We start from the raw sequence: 23,660 nt of genomic DNA on the forward strand, positions 1-23,660 counted from the left end.
TAAATTCTGTCAAGTGTGTAAAAGTTCTCTCACATGGTGAAATTTATTCGCATTGCAAAACAAAATAATTACACTACTAATTTTACCGTTATATATTAACATCACACACATCAGAAATCCCTTATACTTTCCTCGGTTTCAGGAAATCATTTACAGTTAGTGGCGAATGCATTAATACACTATCACTTTCTATGACAGTGGCCGCAAAAAGCATCTTGGCAAATTCAATCCACTCAGCGCTATACACGTGAACAATCAGCTTTCCTGTGCGGCGAGGTTTCCTGTATAGTGTCGGCGTGATCTCATTTTTGGGGAATACTTGTGCGTGGTTGTCTGGGCCAGAGTTGATGTGCACTCAGTCTAAAGCAACTCGCCATGCAGTGCGCTGCCAATGCTACATTTAACCTGCTTAATCCTCGAGTCAAGTACGATATAATGAACCAGGCTTTCTCGATTCAATCTAAAGTACTGCAGGTCAGAGCACGAACCTTGTATCTGCGTGGGCTTGACACTAAATTCGCCCGTCTCACTTTGCATAAGACACCCGGAAACTGTTTGAAAGTCGATAAGAAAAACAAAGCTGTCATTAGGCAGGCCCAAGCATTAGGCGTGTGAGCGCGGCACAGCGCAAGAAACGTGCAAAGTAAATCTAGAAGACTGGTGGTTGCGTGCTTTGTTTTCCTAAAATCCGCCCTTCTGCTGTATTGGCGAAATTCTTGGATTTTGTCTGCAATATTGCAGAAATACTGCAGAAGACACGTTTTCATCGCCAACAAACCCGCCGTAAACTCGGAAGCAGACCTACGCAGCGTGCGTTTCTGCGAGCGCCGCCGGCTGCCGATCCACACTACCGGAGTGACGGTGGCGCCACCTCTAGGTCGATCTCGCGGCGAATAGCACATATCTGCTGGTTAAGTTGGAGGCTATAATAGTTTGCGGTTGCGACTCGAATCGACGACATATAAGTACCTCAGATTAGTGCAGTAGGTGTCCACTGAGAAGTGACACAGATACTGCGCCATCATTTCTCTCAAACAAAAAAAAAAAAATAATAAAAGTATTTGCAGAACAAAAGACGGCGTTCAAGACTCTTCGCGTGATCGTCATCCTAATTTTGAAGCTTATTGCCCATTTAAATTTTAAAAGATGATATTTCTTCTTAACAATCGAAATTTTTCGGTGATCCTTCTATGAATTTTCAATCGACCTTGGTTGGCAATGCTGTGGCGGGGTGAGTGTCGACGGGTCACCGGAATTTCGCCGACGCGTCGGCGGTGCTGCGACAGATATTTAGCATCACTAAACATTGGCTTTCAATTCTGAGCACTTTGACACCTTTGTACCCTCCCTTTTCAAAATGTTTCATTTTTTCAACTAATTGACTAATTACACACCCTAAGTTTTCCTAATTAGCATTATGAAGCACTAGCTGTTCACTCGACATTTGACATCTTTTAAAACCCTTTTTTCCAATTTTAATTTTTTTTTAAATATTTCAATTTTCTTTAATTTGATCAATAATCGCTCCAAATTTTCTTAACATAATCAAGCATTGGCTTTTCATTCTGAGCGTTTGACACCTTCGAACTCCCTTTTTCAACATTTTCATTTTCTTTAATTATTTCAGTTCTTAATTGCTCAGTTAGGCACTCTACATCTTTTAATTAGCATCAGCAAGCATTGGCATTTCATTCTGAGTAATTAGACACGTTTGAGTCTCCCTTTTTTTCAATTTTCAGAATCACGCCGCTAGCCTGCAAGATTTGGAATCGGTGTAGGACTTCAGCTGCATGAAAGGAGCTGGTATGGGTGCCAGGGGCTCAAGGAGTTGAAGGAAACGAGCGCGCATACCCTTCTGCCCGAGCTTTTGTTCCCCGGAATCCTTATATGCCCTCCCTTACAGACTTAGGCACCCCTTCTCCGTTGACAATATATTCCGAGATATTACATCCTTTTCGTCAAAGGCAAACATACCCCAGGCCTGCTAAAGGTCTTAAATAAATAAGTTAAATTGGTTCACAGGAAGGGAAAGGCGCAGTAACTGTCACACTTGCTCTGTGGACACCCGAACCGACCGCGGCGGCTGCGTTTCGATGGAGGCGAAACGAAGAGGCGTCGTGTGCTGTGCGATGTCAGCGCACGTTAAAGATCCCTAGGTGGTCGAAATTACTCCGTAGCCCTCCACTACGGCTCCTCTTTCTCTAAAGGTCTTAATAAATCAGAATAGTGCCACCTTCGAAGGCGACAAACAATGCATTTTAATTCACGCCATTGAGCCGGATTCCTTTTCGGCGCATTACAAATTTTGTGGCGAGAAGGCCACGTGGTATGGGCTTGTAAGAAAAACAGCGGTATTGACGTAATAAATTAGCCAACGTGGGAGGGCTGGGAGACGGCCCTGTCCAGCTCAGACCTCGAGGAACAACGAGGACTCGTCGAAAGAGCACGGACAGCTGATTTCACCAACGGTGTCGCGGAGTAAGGATCCGATCAGCCTTGCCCTTGTCTAAACTGTGGTGGTTATAAATAAACGTTTCCACCACCACCACCACCACCACCACCACCACCACCAGCACCACCACCACCACCATCATCATCATCATCAGCAGCAGCAGCATAGTCATCTAAATTATTTCATTAACTCGCTATCGCCAATCACACACCAATCCATCATCAATCATTAGAGCCACAAATTACTATAAAGCTATCGTTCAAAACTCGCTGCGTAGTTTATGATTTGTATAAAGTCTGATGCAGTATATACCTGTCGGTCTAGATGGTCCATGGGACGTGAACAGCCGCAGAAAGATAGTTGGATGGTCTAGCTATGAAGCGCCATCAAGCGTATCATACTAAATATTAAACCAGGCGCGTGAAGCTGCACTCTGCAATTTAGAGCACAATGACAATTACAGTAGTGAACTTGGAGGCACCAAAAATTTGTCTAATTTCAAGTTCATTGGTCACTACTATGCACAGAAACAGAGCCGAATCATGGCGTTACATATATTTTTCTGAATATATTTCTCTTCACGATTCATTATTGCGGACGACTCGGTTTATGGAAAAATTTGCTGAGGAGCCAGTGTCGATTAATCGATGTATATACCACACGCCAGAGGCTTACCCATCATTTCTTGTAGCACATATACAGCCCTCTCCTTCCCTGCCTGCGTGGACCGGGGTTGCGTGTCATCTCCGATTCTCACACATTAAAATACGAGTAAGAGGCATTATCCTCTCGATTTTCTTTGGCTTGATAGCCATTCTAAGTTCGGCCTCCGACTACTCTAATAAAGCGCTAAGGAGAGTGTCTATAGTGAAGAGTCGAGGTGCTTGGTGCCAGAAATAAGCCTTATACCTTCGTCTCTTTGAGGATAACCAGTTCATTTCAAACTACGAAGGGCTCTTTCGGGCAGAGCATTTTTATATTTAAATGTTTTTAACAGCCGAGTTTATGCTTCGTACGAGATCATCGAGGGCAGGACTGAAGGTCGTTCTTGTCGACTGTTCGCTAAAGTAGTTCAAGTACGGAGGATGCAAGAAAATTGAATGAAACGCGGTTTTCTGTTCTGTAATCTCGAATAGATTTCACCATGACGACACTTCAATTTTCGCGCTGCATGAAACCGCGAGGTGCTGTCGTTGCCGTTACGACTGAATGAAGGGGAAAAAAATTTACAGAGGTTTAGCATAGCTAAACATGGTAATCAGTGAAAGCTTCAGAGCATGGTTACTCTTCGTAGCTTGGTAGAACTCCTTTGTAGCCGAATTTAATTGGCATCGACACGACGCGTTAAGCGCAACATCATCACCAGTGGCGCCCATGGCTGGCTCTGAGTTAAGGTTGTTGCGACTGTAGGAAGAAGGAAAAGAAAATGCAGGGGCCTGGTACTGGCTCTGCAGCTGAGCCACCTCCGCTGCCTCGTGCGGACAAAAAGGGAAAATAGAGAAGAAAGGAAAAAGAAGAGGGAGAGAAAGACGCGCGCCGCAACAATAGCCGTCGTCTACCACCCAAGTGGCGGGTGCAATGACATGCCTACAACAGGTACAACCGCTGGTGTGTTGTTGTTGTTGTTGTTGTTGTGGCTGTAGGAAGAAAGAAAAGAAAATGCACGGGTCTGCTACTGGCTCTGTAGCTGAGCCACCTCCGCTGCCTCGTGCAGATAGAAGAGAATATAGATAAGAAAGAAAAGGAAGGAAAGAAAGACGCGCGCCGCAACAACAGCCGTCGTCCCCCACCAGCGGTGGCGTGTGCAATGACGGCCTAGAACAGATAAAAATTCGGTGCCAGGCTAGCCCCCGCTGCAAGCGGCGGTGACCCACCTGTACCAGCCCCATCAGGCCCGCTGGTGTGCGGTAGCTCCTCGTTCTTATACCCATCGATTGACGTAATGGCTGTTTCCATCGCGTGCAGGCGCGACGTGATTTCACCCGCGTAATTAATCACATGCTCCACCCCTCCCACTCTTTCCTCAGCTCCAAGTTTGAAAAGTCACCACAAGATCAAAGGCCATCCAAAGGTCAAATAATCAAGGTGAAAAAACTTGGTGCTGACCAACGTGGTCCACAAGTTTACACTTCAAGTGGTCGGACGTTTTGGGGAAAAGGCCCTGTGGCTCCTTGAAGGTCAATGGCTAGCCCACGCTGACATTTTGTTGTTTATAGAAAAGGAAAGGCACAGTATATGTCATTTTTCTGTGGACACCTGAACCGTATAGCAACAGTCCCTCGCTAACATTGTGTTAGTTTAAGGAAAGAAAATGCGTCCTTACACATTCTGCTGCGGATACCTGAACCGCATAACGAGCTCGTCCTCCTGCTCCTTGAAGGTCAAATGACGGTCAAATTGAAACCCATGCGAAGACCGGCTCTACCTTAGCGTATAATGAAGCTTTCGCTTCAAAGATGGACGTGTCTGCCGACTGATAGGATAGGATAGGATAGGATAGGATAGGATAGGATAGGATAGGATAGGATAGGATAGGATAGGATAGGATAGGATAGGATAGGATAAACTTTATTGCTCTACTTTAGAGATATTGCCGACAGAGTTCCTCCATCTTCTTAGCGTCGATGGCTTGGCTCCGCCTCACAGGGTTGGCGCCCCTATTCCAGGGCACCACTGAGTTTTGCTGCTCGCTGGGCATGGATGGCCAGTCCTCTTTGGAGGTCTGTCTGAGGCACCATCTCCGCCTTATGCAGGTAGAGGAGGGTTGAAAGAGACTCTTGAGGAAAAACTGAAAGAGACGCGTGTGGAAAAAGCCGTCGTCTGCTACTGAAGTGGCGAGTTTGGCGACCGCACGCACAACAAATACCCCTGTGGCAAGGAGCCTCTACCGCGACCGGCGAGGCCTGCTATGATCCCTGCCCCGAGGGCCAGGAGGAGCCAGGGCAAATACAAGTCGCCACAGTTCAAAAAAGCACTTATGCACCCGTTGGGACAGACAAGTTAACCGGTATAAGGGCGTATAAAATCCCTTTATGTTCTCTAATTGGACTCGCCAAAAACCGTTCCATGTTCCACACATCCTTTTAGAATTCATTCGGAGTCCCTGCTCCCGGCCGCTCCCCTCAAATTGTACCCCGTTAAGCCCCGGACGACAAGCCTCTTGCTGACGCAGTCAACTGTAACGCTTCAACAAAGATCGCGGCGTCGCAGACCGCGGTGGTGCCCCGTCTGCTTCTAAGCTCTAGCTATGATTCGTTTAAAACTGCGCAGCGCAGTTCGAACTTCGGGTCGGGCTGCAGAATCTTCACTCAGCAATGTTCCGGCAGGGTGGTTCGCTCTCCTCAACTCTCTTGTGCTTTGTATAGAGCTGTTGTTGCAAGAAATCAAGGATTGCAAATGGCTTCCCTCTCCCTGGCCAAGGTGAGGTGAGAGTAGTAATATACACTAACAACTCCCTTTTTATAGACATATTTAGTGTTATTATTTTCTTGTATAAACCAGTTGTAATTTGCATCATGATGGATGTGTGACTATGTTAGTTCTGTTTCATTACTAGATGGTCACCGTCATCAGTACTGATACGAACATACATAGCGTATAAATATAGGACACTGCCTGTAACCTATAGTTTCTTCCGACGAAGGCGGGTCCCGCGGCCGAAACGTCAAATACATTCTCTTTTCCTTCACCACGTCTGACCTTTTTTCGAACGTGTGAATACATACATACATACATACATACATACATACATACATGCATACATACATACATACATACATACATACATACATACATACATACATACATACATACATACATACATACGCACATAAATACATACATACATACATACATACATACATACATACATACATACATACATACATACATACATACATACATACATACATACATACATACATGCTTGCATGCATACATACATACATACATACGTACGCACATAAATACATACATACATACATACATACATACATACATACATACATACATACATACATACATACATACATACATACATACATACATACATACATACATACATACGTACGTACGTACGTACGTACGTACGTACGTACATACATACATACATACATACATACATACATACATACATACATACATACATACATACATACATACATACATACATACATACATACATACATACATACGTGCGTGCGTGCGTGCGTGCGTACATACATACATACATACATACATACATACATACATACATACATACATACATACACACACACACACACATACATACATACATACATACATACATACATACATACATACATACATACATACATACATACATACATACATACATACATACATACATACATACATACATACGTGCGTGCGTGCGTACATACATACATACATACATACATACATACATACATACATACATACATACATACATACATACATACATACGTGCGTGCGTACATACATACATACATACATACATACATACATACATACATACATACATACATACATACATACATACATACATACATACATACATACATACGTGCGTGCGTGCGTACATACATACATACATACATACATACATACATACATACATACATACATACATACATACATACATACATACATACATACATACATACATACATACATACATACATACATACATACATACATACATACATACATACATACATACATACATACATACATACATACATACATACATACATACATACATACATACATACATACATACATACATATATATACACACACACACACTGTTGCGAAGAAGATCGGCAGTGGCGCGAAAGGAGCCCTCTATGGGCCATGCGATTAAATCATCGTTCATCGTGTCACCACGTTGTACCATCTTGTTGCTTGTCGCCACGTAACATTTTGATTGGAGGTGCGGGGTACGTCCTCCCCATCCTCACCTTGGAGCGTCGACACCATCCGTACGCCGGGACCATCGGCCGAGAACCCGGGAGTATCGCCGCCAGCCCTTGCCTGCCCAGACCCGATCAGCCTCAACTATACCGTCACCCCGCCACCCCGCCCCCAGCCCGGATCTGAAGGCAAGACGCGCAGACGTATCAGTGAACTACAGTTTCGCACGGTTTAGTAACGCACATTGCCCTTTTTATATACTGCTTCGTGATAACAATTTCGGTTACGTAAAAGCCAGACGGGTGAGGGCTGTCCCCCTTCACCGTAATACATATGAAACAATTACTTTAAATTGAAGTGGAATTAGTTTAGTCTATGCGGTCTGCGCACAAAATACACCAATACTAGCTAAGAATTTTATTATTCAGTATGATAGCTTTAACATGGGGATAATTTACAGTCGAACTGTCGTTTCCGAAAATAAATGCAGTTACGTGGACATTTATCGAGTAGTATATACGTTGCTTGCTGCCTTCTGTATCAAACATACATAGAAAGGTTAGCCAAGTTCGGGAGAAGACTTCTTGGAAGCAATTTTTACACCTTATACAAGTACACCATAACAACCAATATTTATTTAGTAATACAGCGGAGCTTTTTGACTCCAAGCAGGGGTGAGCAAAGATACAATTAAAAAAAGGTACAACAAAGTTACATAAGCTTCATGTAAGGGCAAACAAATGATGCATAAACAAACAAAGGTTTCACATGCGAGAGGCTCTCAAGTTATCAATAAATATTTCTACATTCGGGCTGTTCGCTACACACATCGGCAGATCATTCCACTCTGCAATTGTTTTGACAAAAAATGAATGCTTAACTGTATTGGAGTATGCTCGCAATTCTTCTAGCATTTTTCCATGATTAGAATGCGTACTTGCGAGCGAAACAGGAGTAATATAATCATGGGAGTTAATTGTAATCAGAAAGTTTTTATTAGGTACAAAAATTTCAGCCTTGCCTGAAGGGATTCTAAACCTAGGGAGTTGATCATGTCTGCAACGCTATATGTGCGCTTGAATCTGTTAGAGATGAAACGGGCTGCGATCCTTTGCACTTTTTCGAATTTCGAAATATTCTTGTCTGTGTAAGGGTCCCATAGACAACATGCATATCTGCAGATCCTGATTTTGTTTTCAAATACACATCCCATTGGTTTTCTATGACAGTCTGACTCATTCTTTGTGAGCACAGGAAAAACTTCAGAAGCGATATATTGCCACGCGTCGGGAGCTTAAACTATTTATATCAATATGCTCATATAAATATATCTGACAATTATATTACTCCATTTGCCTCACCATTTTCTCCAAGAACGCATCCCATTCCTCTTTTTTTTTATGACGGTTTTAATATACTCGGTGAGAGTTCAGGAACAATGAAAAAGCCAATTTTCGCCACTCATCGGGAGCTCAGAACATTCCAAACACAATGTTCATAACATTATCTTACAACAGCCCACAATCACCTCACAATTAAAAGGTGCCCAGAACCCTGGACTTGTTTCATGTGCACTAATCTTTTAAATGGCACTTAATCCCTCTGCCTTACAGACGTATACTTACTCTCCCCGACTGAAGTTATTGTCTAATGAGATGACGAGCAATGAGAACCACGAAGGCATTCAATGGGATCAGCTTCCCTATTTGCACTGTGTTTCCTAACGTTTACTCCTTAAAACTTCTTACAAAAATTGTTAGCAGCAATGAAAACAAAGCTAGTGGAGCTGAAATGTATTTCTTACGTACACGAAGGCGATAGAATCAATTTATCGTTATCTTGTCAACTTACGCCAAACCTAGCGCCGCTCAGAATTGAATTGCTTACCACGTCCAACCTAAGCAAGCTAGCTTCAGCTTTCGTTGAGCAACTCGATACTTACGGTTTTAGAAGCAGTTGATGAACGCACGTTTATTTGCATATTCTCTGTTTCGCTCGTCGGGACGCACGTACAACACACGTGCTAATTTCCCCAAATCTGCTTTCGCGAAGGGGATAGAAATAAAGGAGTCGATGAGCTTGTTAATTAACCCCCGGTCACGTCCTCCTCCAAAGCGCTAGCTACAGAGAAGGTTGTCCCCGCGCATCACTCCCCACCTCCAACGCCCTTCTCGACCATCTCTCCCCACCAAACTGTCGTTCCCGCTTTCACTACCTAGCTCCCTCCAGTCGTGTTTGAACTTTGTTTTAATTTTACGGCGGCACGGTCAAAAGCACAAAACGAACAGCCCTCGAGCAACGTAGCGTAGCGGGTGCCGTCCTAAACTTCGCTACGCGACATCCCTAATTACAGCCAATTAGGGACATCGGGACACGTGCGCGCAAGCACGGTCACGGCCGGCCCTTGCTCCTCCCTACCATCCCTGATTCCCCGCTTGGGCCCTGCGGCAACGCACGAGATTACTAGATACAGCACGGATCCAGCAGAAACTGAGACTAAGAGATGGCAGTCGGAGCGTTTGCGAAGTATGGTTTCTTTTCTTTGCGCCCTGTATTGAGCTCTGACTACAGCATATACATTAAAACTTGGAAGCGAAAAAAAAATTTGAATTAAGTGCACAGGTGCAGATTCGTCTGTCGCGCGATGAACTTTGGTATTATTACGTCAGGGTTGACAAACAATGGATGAATTATCTCTGTCCACCTACTATGATTGAGCCATTTGGTTTGAGTCAGTTGGACTGTTTAATAAAGAGGTAACGTTTGAAGAATGGCAGTAGTCTTGCAGTTTAGATATTGCAGGCACTAAGATAGAAAAGAGCCACATACACCCTTAATACAGTTGAAAAAAAAAAAAAAAAAGAAGGAATAAGAGGAAATTAAAGGTAAATTAGCATGTGCTAATGCCCCAAGTGAAATATAAGCTGCCGACTGAACTTAGAAGGGCTGCATTTGATGAACGTGTGGTCTAGTATAGCGAATATTTTTCTTCAGTGATAACAGGAAAACTTATGTGAGAGCTGACATGATGCTCATAGGCAGGGATGTAGAATTATGTCCCAAAGGGCAGAAAAAAATTATGATTATAAAATGCCCTGAAGTGACAGATTTCTCATCTATGCCTTGTGAGCAGGAGAATTAGAATGATTTAGTGATCTCATTTTTGCACCGCGGTCTGAAGCTGAAGAAATATGGTCTGAACCTGGATTCACAGAATTCACTGCAACTTGAGCCACCTTGTCCTTGTCAGTGACGAGTGGTGACATAGCAGAGGGTTCCAAAGTAGCAGCAGGTAAAGTAGACAAACCTGTACTAAAAAAGACTGATCGGCAGTAATAATGACATTGGCATGCCCTAACGTGCAATCAATTTTGATAAAAAGGTAGTTTGAAAGATGTAAAAGCAACAGTAGCCTATTCAGTTCAATAACCACTGATAGAAATATATTACACAAGAGCATGAAAAGAACTTGGAGCACATTATGCAAATGTTGATGCACCATTCTGCTCGATATTGTTCCATTTGCTGAATTCTTACATGAGATAGCTTTCTTTGCTTCTCAGGAAAAAAAAAAAAAAAGTTCAGAAATGCTATTGGCTACAAAGCCTCCCTAACTTTTAGCAGGCATTTTGCAGCTGCACTTAGTGCCAGTACAGAGTAGGCATTCCCAGAGTTCTAAAGCATGCAGATCTTTGTATATGCTGAGCACATAGAACGACTGGGGAAAAGAAACCTATTGAAGAAATGGTGTTTAAGAGAGTTGCTTTTTTAAATATCTGTGCAGAAACTGTGGAAGGAAAGCAATTGATGAGGCTGCATCTATTAGGTTCAAAAAATAATGACGAAATCATGAAATTTAAATTAGAATATGTTTTTCAAGGCCCACGAGGGTGTTGATGTAGGCTAGCTGGTCGAACATTGCGCAGTTCCTTTGTTTAGCAATCTTAAATACCACTGGACGACGTCTAGCATAATCAACCCATGACATTCAGACGAGGGATGATGGTTGTGTGGAACATGTTGTAGAGGTGTAATTATTCAAGTTTGGTAAAGTTGCATGAAAGAACACTTGCACAAGTCGGAGTAGGACCGAGTTATTGTCTCACCCCCTCTGTCGTGTGTGCTCTTGCATGCAACTTTCCCATGTATGAAGAGTGATAAGCTTGTCAATCGTACAAACATTGGTGGGACAGCTGAAAGAGTATTTGTAGCAATTTTTGGATCAGCGAAATCGCTTTGGAGCAGTAAAGTACCTATTTGGAGCAGTTCACCGAAAAAAAAAAAAAAAAAACTTCACTTTGCAGCACGAATTCAAATTTTTGAGCCATTAAATAGAAATGAAATCTTACTTTTGGCACACAAAAAAATGAACAGATGTGAATATCGGACCGTATGAATGTGATCCAAAGGAAATCTAGCAAGGGCCACCTATCACCGGCGCTTAGTATATTTCCTTTAGGAATCCGTGACGTGTAAACCGAGAAGGTTATAATTTTTCCAAGTTCAGGAACTGAATAATAATAGAAAAAATCTAGAGAGTGTGCATTCTTCTTGTTTTTTTTTTTTTCCTGTATTCACTGCGGTTTGACAATCTTAATCAAAGTATCGTATCTTGCTCGCAAGACTCATAGAACAATGCTTTACACTCTACGAAATCAATTGCGTCTGTCGTGCTAGGGCAGCTCCAGAATTGAACCCAATTCGAAGCCATGACTGCAATCGGCCTGTGCTCAAAGCGAGCACAGTACAAAAACAAAACAAAAAGAACATGTTGATTCAAAAGCAAGCACAGAAACTGGAAAGAAAGAAAAAGAAAACTAACTGGCCTACAATTTGGCCATTGTAACGAGCAAATAATTACCGCAGTGAAACATGAGACCTGGGCTGTTAGAATTCATGACAAAATTTCGGATAAATAGAACGAAAATGGGAAACGGCCATCACCATTCGTGGAATTCCTTCTGCGTCAGCAGTCAACCATCGCCGTATATCTGATTACCATATTAACCAGACTAATATTTGGCGATATTAGTGCTAAAACATATCGATCTATATATTTCAATAAACACGGTACGCTTGGGCGACGTCGCCCAAGCGCGACCATGCGGTACCGCATGGTCGCGCTCCACCTTGCGTAGGATGCCCCCGGCTACAAGATGGCGACGCCCTCCATACACGCTTGCATAAGCGACCGAAGACACTCGAGTTCAGCCCCCTCTCGCGTCCGTGGCGACGGCGCCAAGATTGTGCAAACACTGCCTCCGTGCAAGCCCCCACCGAGAACAAACAAAATGTGATAACGGGGGCGGGCCGCGAGGAACCCTGGAGACGGCACGTAGGCGAAAAATTTGCCTGCGCAACTTTATAGGCACTAGGCGGCGAAATGTGAGCCAACGCGCTCGGTCAACCGCGTTGCCTTAATTGCTTGAAAAGTGTACATAAGCGCCGGTTTCCGTTACAATGTTCCACATGACTGAGTACTTGCAAACAGACTATATTTGCTTCTTCCTTTTTCATCGCTCGTGCCAAAGCCAGTACTAGCTTCAAAATGCACCCATTCACTCTTCCCCACACTTTGCAAGTTAGCTCGACGCTACTGTTATGTTTAGTGGTGAACTGCCCAAGACTGAAATTTGAGCTCGCCGTGCAAATCTTGCTAATGAACGAAGCAGTGATAAAAGCAAATGTTTCGTATTTAGCCATAGGTTAAGTGGCACTGAAATTTGATATATTTAAATAACAATTTATGTAAAGTAAATGGACTTCGTGCAAACGTTTGGAGCTGAAAGGGGCATCCGTTGGTATATTTTCTCCTTGGTGCTTAGCAATGACGCTGAAAATGTCGAAAATCCGGTTAGTAAATTTAAAGCTTCCCGTGAGCCATTGCATACAACCGATTGTGTAGGCTAATAAGAAACAGGGTAATAGTTACTAATAGGTTATGTACTACGCAATTACTATTTCACGGAGAGAAGTAACCAGTCCGATGAAAGTCCAGAACGCGAAAAGCGAAGTCCAGACTCGCAGCTGAAATTCAATACTTATGCCTTTGAACACTGACTGCACCTATATACAACACTTCATCCTTGGTTTGCGGGCTGTAAAATCTACAATGTGATACTATCACAGCCAAAATATGGCGCACAAAGTAGCATAATGTGTAAAAATTGAGAAACTGCTGTTGGCTGAACCAGAGCACTAAAATATAGGAAGGCAGCTAGTAGAGCTTTCTGGAACTGCTATATGCGCTGACCAAAGTATTACATGCCGGAGCTTCTTAAGCCAAAATGTAGAAATGGCTATTTCTGCCATGAAATTCCCAAGCCATACCTTGGGAAAATATTTCCAGGATCGCTGCTCTTCGCTGTGGCAGCTGCTTTAGGGAGGTTTCCCGCATCCAATCTCCCTATTTCGAACAGCACTTTCCTTCCGCTTTCCGGCGAGTCGAACATGGCGGCAGCCGTCAAATTGTTTGCAGAAAATTCTATGTAATGACGATATCACCCGGAAGTCCTTCACGGCGACTGGTCACCAAGACCATTGACCTTCGACTAAGCTCGTTCCGTGATGGCTTAACAACTTCCGGCAGGCGATTCTCTTCCTCTGTCTAGCAGTTCTGTAGTTGGGCTCTTACTCTAGCTACTTGTATGGTTTATTGGGACCAGGAAAACAGCCCTCACGGGCAGACATACGCATCACCGAGCGCCTCCGCCATAGGGGCGCATATATCATCTCTTCAGTGAAGCGTGCACGAAGTTCCGGGTCTGCTCGGACATCTTCAAATACGTTTCTGCGAGAGCACTGATCTCCCGCAAAAAAAAAAAAAAAGAAAAAAGAAAACCCGACGTCTTTTACACCAATCTTCACGTTCATGCTGACAACGCGCCGACACGCGCACATATATACAAAGCAACAACCGCAAGAAAAATTTTAAAAAAGAAGTGAAACATTAAAGGCAACCATACGTGTCACATCAACACAAACACCATTTCCATATCGCAAATGACACCGGTGCACTTGTGTCTGTACTGCGTTCGAATCCCGGCGAGGTCTTTTCAGAATGATGAGGAGCCGCCAGTGTCGGAAGCTGTTGGCCTCAAAATGCGTGCGGGTTTCCACCACATCTGTAGCGCTCCCCAGCCCCAACCAGCATTCACCCAAGTCCCCCTACCTTTCATTTCTTCTGTATTCAATTCTCCCCTCCCTCACCCGCTTGTTTTCCTTGTTTTGATTTAGTCTGAATATCTCGCTCGCATTTTCCCTCCGTAGAGAACTCCTCTTTCCTTACAACTGACCCTGAAGACGACTGCTCGCTCAGGAGGAAGAGGGGAATGGGATAATAAAGAGTGCCTTCTTTTGTGCGGCATCGTCTCTCCATGCGTCTGCTCTCTCTTCCGCAAATGGGAGATGTGGAGAGGGCGTTAAGAGTTTGCCGTTCGACGCACTGCCTAAATATGTCGGCGGGGGGTCTTTGCAGGAGCATTGAGCGCGCAGTGACGAGGGAGTGAGAAAAAATGAACGAAACAAAAAATGAAAAATGACAATTTGTGCGGCAGAAGTCACCCGCTTCCTGATCGCGGTTGCCTTTCTACCCTCCCCTTCTCCTTTTGCTTCCACCTTTATTCCTTGTTCGTTTCTTTCTTTTTCTTCATTTGACGTCACTGAACGTACAGTGCTCTGCCCTCCGCGAGTCGATGTTATTATTGCTCTTTAAAAAGGGAGCGCATGACCGCCCACGAATGTAATACCCGCATATTGATTTGCCAGTTGGGCTCGTTACTCACGGTTCAGCTCGTGACCAGATGATATGTCGGAAGTTTACGCTTTTCCGAATGGTGTGGTGAGTTTTTGTTATTATTGCACGAAGCCATTTTTGCGCTAGTAATTTTTGTTTTATGCTGGAGCTGTATATAACCTGCGAGGACGATCTGGAGGATTTCAAACTATGAACAAACCAGGCGTCGCTCGACGAAAAAACGATCATCGATTTGCTTACACGTGCACGATCGCAAAGGTTGACGTTATTTGAATACGATTTGTGTTGTTGTCATTCATGCCGCTTTCGGCAGGGCTTATTGGAATCTTGCCACAGGCTGCTTGCCCCTTGGAAGTATATACGGCGTTCTTGGTTGGGGTGAATCTGGTGGCTTTTACGCAAATAAAAATACAGGAAAAAAAAAACGGAAATTTGAGAGGGGAGTGAACTGGGAAGGAAGGACTCCTGTTCCGTGAGCTCAGATGGGCAACGTTGATGAGGTTGTTCGCACGGGTTCTCGAATCGGTTGTTGACCTTGCGATCTTCCCGATGCGAGGCGTGTACGAGTACACACAAGATGCAGTCGAGCGTCGGTTTGTGGAGTGTCGCACTTCGAGCGTGCTTGTTGACATGGAGGGACCTCTTTATATACATATCTATGTCAAGAGCGGCTTCGAAGTTTTCAATGACTACCTGGAGGCGTACGTAAAGGGGAGCACGAGGTTATTAGTGGATGCAGAGTTGGTTCTTGTGAAACTGGGTCAAGGGTATACCACTGCGGCAGGACGCCGCGACGTGCCGCAATTTTTCAGCTATGAACTTTTGCATTGTGGTTGTTGTTCGGTCTCCAGGTTGTGTACCTTCTTGATCATATCTATTCAGCGCTTCATGCATTTAGAGAAGGAAGCCGTCTGTTCGGTCTGATGTAGACACTCAGACTGCAATACATCAAAACACACTGGCCTCCGAGATTCACGATGTACTCATTATACATGATCCATGCACATATATGATACGAAGAAGGCGTGAAATATGGAGCATTACCACCTCCTTAATCCATTGCTAGCAAATATATAGTTCGCGACGAGATGTAGCGTGCATTTTTTTTCTGTAAAGCGGTCCCAGCTCAGCAGATATTTCTGGTTGTCGAACCAAATTTGCGCGGTCGATTTTAAAAAGAATACTACGTTGGCTAGTTTTACCTTAGAATTTCTACCCATTGAACCGGCTCACAGGCTCGCTCGTTGTTTGTGAGCCACTCATCGACGCCTTCATCCGAGTTCCCAGGAAAGGCCCACAGCTCGCAATAATTGTGCTGCTCCGTCGAAGACCATGAGGGATCCGTGTTGGGCACCCAGCACCTCCACCATAACTCTCACGTACTGAGTACGTAACGGGGTATTTGTTTACAAAGTGGAGAACCGGGAGTTCATAAATGCCAACACACATCCTCTTCTCTCCGTTGTCTCCTTCTTCTTCGGCTCTTTCGAAACGTCCAGAGCCAACTTTACCATGAGCTTGGCCCAAAGCATGTGTCGATGTTTATGCGTGCTTGACGAATACTGTATTTCGCTTCCGTGCTCTTTCGTGCACCTTGTGGGTTGAAATTATTTAACGTGTTCTTTGCTAGCTGCGTACCAGGGCGCTTCTATTTGTGGAAGTAGAATTCCCAGGATTGGGATGATTCAGCATCATCATGAAAATAGGAGAGAGTGAAAGGTGCTCTCCTCGAAAGTTTTACTTTTCAGTTGCAAATGATTCATGCGTCCCGCCCCACTCACCCTTATGAACACCATTTCCAAGGGGGTCTTTATGGTATTTGAATGAAAATATGGATCCTGGTTGAAGTTTTGGGCCTCTGCCACACAGTGCGTCTACACACACGTGGTGTGTGTGCGCGCGCGCGCGTGTGTGTGTGTGTGTGTGTGTGTGTGTGTGTGTGTGTGTGTGTGTGTGTGTGTGTGTGTGTGTGTGTGTGTGTGTGTGTGTGTGTGTGTGTGTGTGTGTGTGTGTGTGTGTGTGTGTGTGTGTGTGTGTGTGTGTGTGTGTGTGTGTGTGTGTGTGTGTGTGTGTGTGTGTGTGTGTGTGTGTGTGTGTGTGTGTGTGTGTGTGTGTGTGTGTGTGTGTGTGTGTGTGTGTGTGGTTGGTTGGTTGGTTGGTTGGTTGGTTGGTTGGTTTGTGGGGTTTAACGTCCCAAAGCGACTCAGGCTATGAGAGACGCCGTAGTGGAGGACTCCTGAAATTTCGACCACCTGGGGTTCTTTAACGTGCACTGACATCGCACAGCACACGGGCGCCTTGCTTTTCGCCTCCACCGAAAAGTGGCCGCTTCCACCCGAAAACAAAAAAATAACTGAAGGAAGCTTGGTTAAACAAGTTGATAATGTATAAAGAAGTGAGTGGTCATTCCTGCGTGTGCAACATGCGTTTCATTGAGCAAGATTTCATCTATATGGAGTTGGAGAGTTCCGTGAGTTGCGGCCGAAGGGCTGGCGCTAATTAAAATTTATGTTCTTGCACTTATCACTTGTGCAGCTAACAAAGTCTGATTGCTGGCGGGATAGAAAATATACAGGCTTCTTTGCCGAGCAGTACCTACCCAGAGCAAGGAATGTTCGCCCGAAAGTGAGGACATGTCAAATTTCTTGTCAATGAAAGCAGTGGTGCCCGAAACTAAACGTTTCTGCTGCCACGTGCAGCTGTACGCGTTATGATTCACCTTAGGCGACTTCAGCAGTAATTTCAAATGAACGAGAAAGGAAATAACCACGCGTGCCATTATCTGCTGATGTAAGGGTCAACAAAACTACGCAGAAAAATAAACACTCACCCGAAGCTCGAGTGGCAGTATGGTAGCGGTCAGTGTGCAAGAAGGAGCATATACCTCTGCACAATTGCTTTAAATGATTTCATCGCGTCACCCCGACTGTAAAACTTGACTATATAAGGGTCAGCTGAATGACACCGCTTGTGCCGGTGCTGTGCGAAGTGCCTCGCATCTGTAACAACCTTATAGAGCTCCGTCCCTCCAGCAAAGAAATATGATTACCGAGCAAGGTAGCGGGGCAGCGCCTAATTTTTTCAAAATGAATACCGTCATTTATGGCCCCTTATTTTTGACTGGATGTGTCACATGTTCACTTTCTTTAACCGCAACAACAACACTACAGGTGTGCGGCGTCATAACAAAATCGCCTGACTATGCTTTGACAGCCCACGGACTCTGAAGTGCCTTCTATCTAAATAGAGTGGGCCTAATACCTCCAAAAGTCTTCAACAGGCGGAAGCGTAAATAAACTCAGCCTTAACGCGCAACTAAACTGCCTAGAAAAGTAGATAGGAGTTAAACGCGCGTTATCTCACTTACTGCGTCACGCGGCGCTGCCAAGAGATGGCGCCACTGCATGTCCTCGCGCCCAATACAGTCTCCTGATCTTACTCCCCTGACGAACTGAATGCGTGGCAAGGCTCGATATTACGGCTTTCATACATGCGTAGCAAGAGCGTGTGCCGACCTCACGTCATCGCATTGTTCGCTTATGAGACTATAGACAGCGCATTGACTAAAGTCTTTCGTCCCGCAACGCAGTAGGTGGCGTACGCCATGACGGTGCCGCATACGAACGCACACAAACGCCGCCCGTATACGTACGCCGTGGCCTAACGTCCCGAATGTGTGTACGCGAAGCGCAAAATAAGAGACTCTGACTGCGTGGCCGAAGCATATAAAGAGGCACCGTATAAAAGCTGTGTTGACTCTCAGCCGCTCCAGACCACCGCTTTGTGTGCTTGCGCGGCCACCGCAGCGGGGAGAAGAGAACACAAGGGAGCGGACGACGTTTCGCATACAAGACGTGCTCTGTGCACCTGCGCCACCGAAGAGACAAGAAAGCCTGTCTGTGGCTGTGAGGGCACACGAAGATAGCCGAAACGTCATGGCCAGTCAGTGGCAGAAGGTATGAGCTTCTGCTCTATCTTCGCGTATGCTGTGAAGACCTCCGGTTTCTGTACGTCGACACACAAGCGCTGCTCTGATCGCGTGGGCGAGGAGCATGGCGAGGAGGTTGGCACTACTGAGGAAGAGAAAATACTACGCGGACAGACAGCGGGCCCCGTGTGGACATAGCATGCCGAGAGGTGTGCGTGCGTGCGCACGAAACGGGGTGCGCCTGCCGGAGTGCATGGTCGAAACTGCACACCGTGCGGCTGCTCTCGTAACTCGGTCTGAATGCAACCGACTGACTGACCGACTGCCTTGCAGCCTGGCGGTGCGGTCGCGCTCTGTGTTTGCGCAGGCGAAGCGCTCTGTCCACACTGCTTCATGGCACGGACGTTTGAATGTGTGAGCAGGAAGGAGCAGCCCTGCCTCCGACGTTGTGCTGACGCCTCGCCTCATCTGATAAGCGTTTGTTTAATTTGTTTTCATCGGAGGTGTCAGCAGTTCGGTTGTCGTCCGAGTCCCGTCGCAGGAGGTAAAAAAAAACGCGGGAGAGGGGGACTGAGGCAGCGGAGAGGTGCACATCAGCTCGCATGTGTTCCTGCAGCCCGCGAGAAGAAAATATGGCGGCCAGTAATAAACTCAAGAAAGAAGCCACTTAGTCATCACAAACATTAGCCAGCCTATATGTCTAGCACAGGACAAATGCACATGCAATGTACCTTCTCTTCACCTCCATTCAGCCATGTTTTAGTTATTACATCAGTACTGTCTCCCTGACCGCCCTTCCTATACGCTCCCCGACTATTTGACTCCACCCCTTGTCCTAGATATGAGACATTGTGTGAACACATATTAATTTCTGTCCACCGAATATAAAATGAGCACTACATTGTTATTGCTAAATATATTCTGCTTATAACGGGATAGCGTTAACTGCCCTGTTTTCCAGAAAATCAGGCGTCGGCGTTATGACAGAAAAATTACGAGCATGGTTGTGACAGGAGGTATGACCATTTACCATTTTATTCGCCCCCTCGAACTGAGAAAAAAAAAACATAAAAAAATTAAGGGGGAGCCTGGACCAGCAAAAGCTTTGCCAGGCTTAAACCAATTAAAAATAAATAAAAACGAGCAGCAGCTCGAGATAAAAAAAAAAATTTTTTAAAAGCGATAGAAGGTATTAAAAAAAAAAAAAAAAGACGAAGTCCATGTCGAAAGGTGGTCCACGCTGGTTTAAGAAGAATAAAAGGAAAACCCCAGAAGGTAGCATCCAGACCTGCAAGTGAAACAAAACACGAACCAGAACCAGAAAAGAACAGCAGCAAAACCACCATCACACAAAATGACAAATAACAATACGGGGAGAGAGGCAGACGTACGAAACTCAAAGCATAAAAAAAAAGATAGACTGGGGTAGAAAAATAAACAGGACAGTCCCCAACAAAGAAATAAAAATCGGGTGAACAATAGAGAATTGCTGTCTCCTACGGCATTGCAATCGTTGGTCCACGAATTAAAGAGAGAAAATACTGATGTTAGGAATAGAAGAATCAAGCAAAAGAAAAAAAAATTAACTTCCGACACCACAGACAAGAGGTAGGGGATGAGAAAGAATGGCAAAACCTAAATAAAACATTAAGAGAGAGAAAAAAAAATTATTAAATCTAGTCTGATGCGAAAAGACGTCCGTCACTATGCCAGATTATATTAACCGCAAAATGCACGGGTAAGAGAAACGATGGAGGAAGATTCATATAAAAAAAAAATAATAAAAAATAATAATAATAATAATAAAAAAAAATTACAGCACCACTATACCGGAATCGTGTGACGACCGCAGCAGAAAAGGCAAAATAAGTAAAATTTCAGATATCACAGAGGAACAAGAGAACAAAAAATAACTCTACTCATTTCATAGCAGTATGCATGCTGCCCGTACGGACCTGGCTCTGTAGGCAAGAGTGCCTGCAGTCACGAGCACATCCAGGAAAACTGAAAGGCATGCCTTAAGCACTCTGCTCAACACAGGAGCACGGAGCCCTCCCCTGTGCAGAGCGTGGCAGGGGGTCTTCAGGACCCTCCGACGAGACCCTCGCCCCCACCACCATCAGGCTCAAGCACAGGATCAGCAGGTCATCCGCTGGTGCTTGTAAAAACCAAGATGGAGAGTTGGCGGCATCGAAGGGCGCACTGACTGGTCTTCGCGCTGTATGAGGTCCCGATAGCTATATGGCATAGCCGACTTGTCAGGGGCTGCCAACCTGGGCTTCGCCATTGATACGGGAGGGTGAGATCGGAATCCAAACTTCTTGGCCCTCGAATAATCCCGAGTCATACAGGTGCGGCCCATAACCCATGCATGCAGACACATTTGCGCGGCTTAGTTCATCATAACCGGACCTAATCCAATGCAGGGCGAAGGCCTCTTCCATGTTCCTCCAATTAATCCGATCCAGTGCTAGCTGCATCCACTTGACCCCATGACACTGACGGCTTAGTTACAACAAAGCTTTATATCTATTTAGCGTTATCTTTCACATAATACGGTATCTAGCATGATTATGTGTTGGATAAGAAAGGCACAAATAAATTGTTACTGATTGAGCGGAGAGCGAAGCGAATAGGCGCGAAGAAGAATCCGCAAAAGAATCCGTGCGAGCCTGTCATATCCTTATGGGCAAAGCTTGCCCATTGGAAATTGTTCGAAAATATGCCGTTTACGTAATAAGACTTCGCGGGGATCAATGAGATGAGGTTTGTGCACTGTGGCACGCAGCACGCGCGCGACTAGTCCTGTATTTTCTGTTCATCTCAAGGGTCGACGAGGCTATATAAAATGCACAAAAATTCACAGGGCCGCCATAAGCCTGACCTGGTACAAGCAACACAGAGCCGAGCCTTGGCCGTCAGCGAGCCTGAATCCGATCATCCAAGTAGCGTTTCTCCCCGCTGTCGCTGAGCGATGCCACTGTCAATGAAACTTGCGGCCCCGCGGTGGTCATGGAGACCAAGCACGACCATGCATATGCGGTACATATCCGCAACCCCCAACCCCCTCTTTCTCTTCTCACCGCTAAAGCATCCCTCTGCTCCCTTCTTTCTGCTTTTTGTCATGTAACCCCGCACTGTCAATCACCGAATAGGCTCCACGCTACGGGACCCATTATAATAACGCGTAACGGTTCAATATCTGAGCTTTTTCTTACAAGAGGGCTGTGCAATCATCGTAAAAGCTCCATATAAGCCATGGAGACTGGCCACCGAAAAATGAACCTTCTCCAGGTTGTCTTATATAACGGCAACTTAAGCCAGAGCTTTCGTGAACTGCGAGAGTTTGGACACGGGCCTTTTCATGTCGAGGCTGTTGTCGCTGGCCGGAGGAGTGCCGCCGGCCAGTGGTGAGCCAGGTTGATCTCTTCCTTTGAAAATAGCGCGCTGAAATATGCGGACTGATAGGACATGTACACAGCCCTATCAAGGAACCTTTTAACAATACGAAAGACTGCCCCATATGATATATTGCAGTTTAACTGTTTCAGAAGCCTTGCCAATACAATTGATTAGCCGACGTCATCCAAGACAACCACAAAGCAGCACGGCTTGCATGAAAGGCATTTCTGCACCAGTGTCTTGCGTCGCAAACACTTACATGGACGCAGAGCTATTGCGGAGGCCCGCGCCGATGTGCCGATAGTGCTCAGTGACCAAAGGCATTTGCAGGTGCCTCAAGCAAACTACTGTATATTGTGCCATAGTGTATATATTTATTTTTATTTTTACGTATACCCTGTCCTTTCTCCCTATCGCTCACCTCTTTGATTTCCTCTATCCCGTCCTCACTACCCCTTTATTTCCGCCGCCCCAGTTCAAGTGCTTTAGATATCAGATAGTAGATGCCGGGGCTGGCAAACATATTGTTACGGACGACAAGGAAGAAGAAGCAGGCAGTGGCGCGGGCAGTAGCGCTCGCGCTAGGCCCGAGAAGATTCATTAAACGTCATCTACCATCGTCATCGGTCATGTTCTGTCTCCTGTCTTCATCGGCTTGCCGCTTCGTAACATTTGGTTGGAGGTGCGGGGTACGGCATCCCCATCCTCGCCTTGGAGCATCGACACCATCATCATGCAAGCCGGGACCATCACCGAGGGCCCAGGGACATCGCAAAGCAGCTTCGCCCCAGCCCTTCAAGCCCAGACCTGAACAACTACCACCGCCCAGCCCGGACCTGAAGACAAGGAGAACAGACCTACCAATCAGAACCGAGACGAAGGACCAGAAGACCCGAATGACCCGAAGGAACCGATGGACACGAACACGCAACCCCCGCCCAAGCTGCCCGACGTGACCTCGAGCCATCGGTCCCATGGACTCTGGTGACGGATGGTTGACAGCTCCAAGGGAGGCGGATCACCCACGCATCAGACATCGTACCGGCAAGCTGTTCTATTCTTCCTTCTTCCTCTTCTTCTTCAAGCATCCAGACACGCCCATCATCATGCCATAAAATCATTAACATCGCTAAATTTCCTCGTCCACGATCGGGACGATCGCTCGGTGGCCCCGGGTCATGTTACGGACGACAAGGAAGAAGAAG

Source organism: Amblyomma maculatum, chromosome 10 (assembly GCF_055883805.1).
Source record: "Amblyomma maculatum isolate TAMU_Amacu chromosome 10, ASM5588380v1, whole genome shotgun sequence".
Taxonomy (NCBI): domain Eukaryota; kingdom Metazoa; phylum Arthropoda; class Arachnida; order Ixodida; family Ixodidae; genus Amblyomma; species Amblyomma maculatum.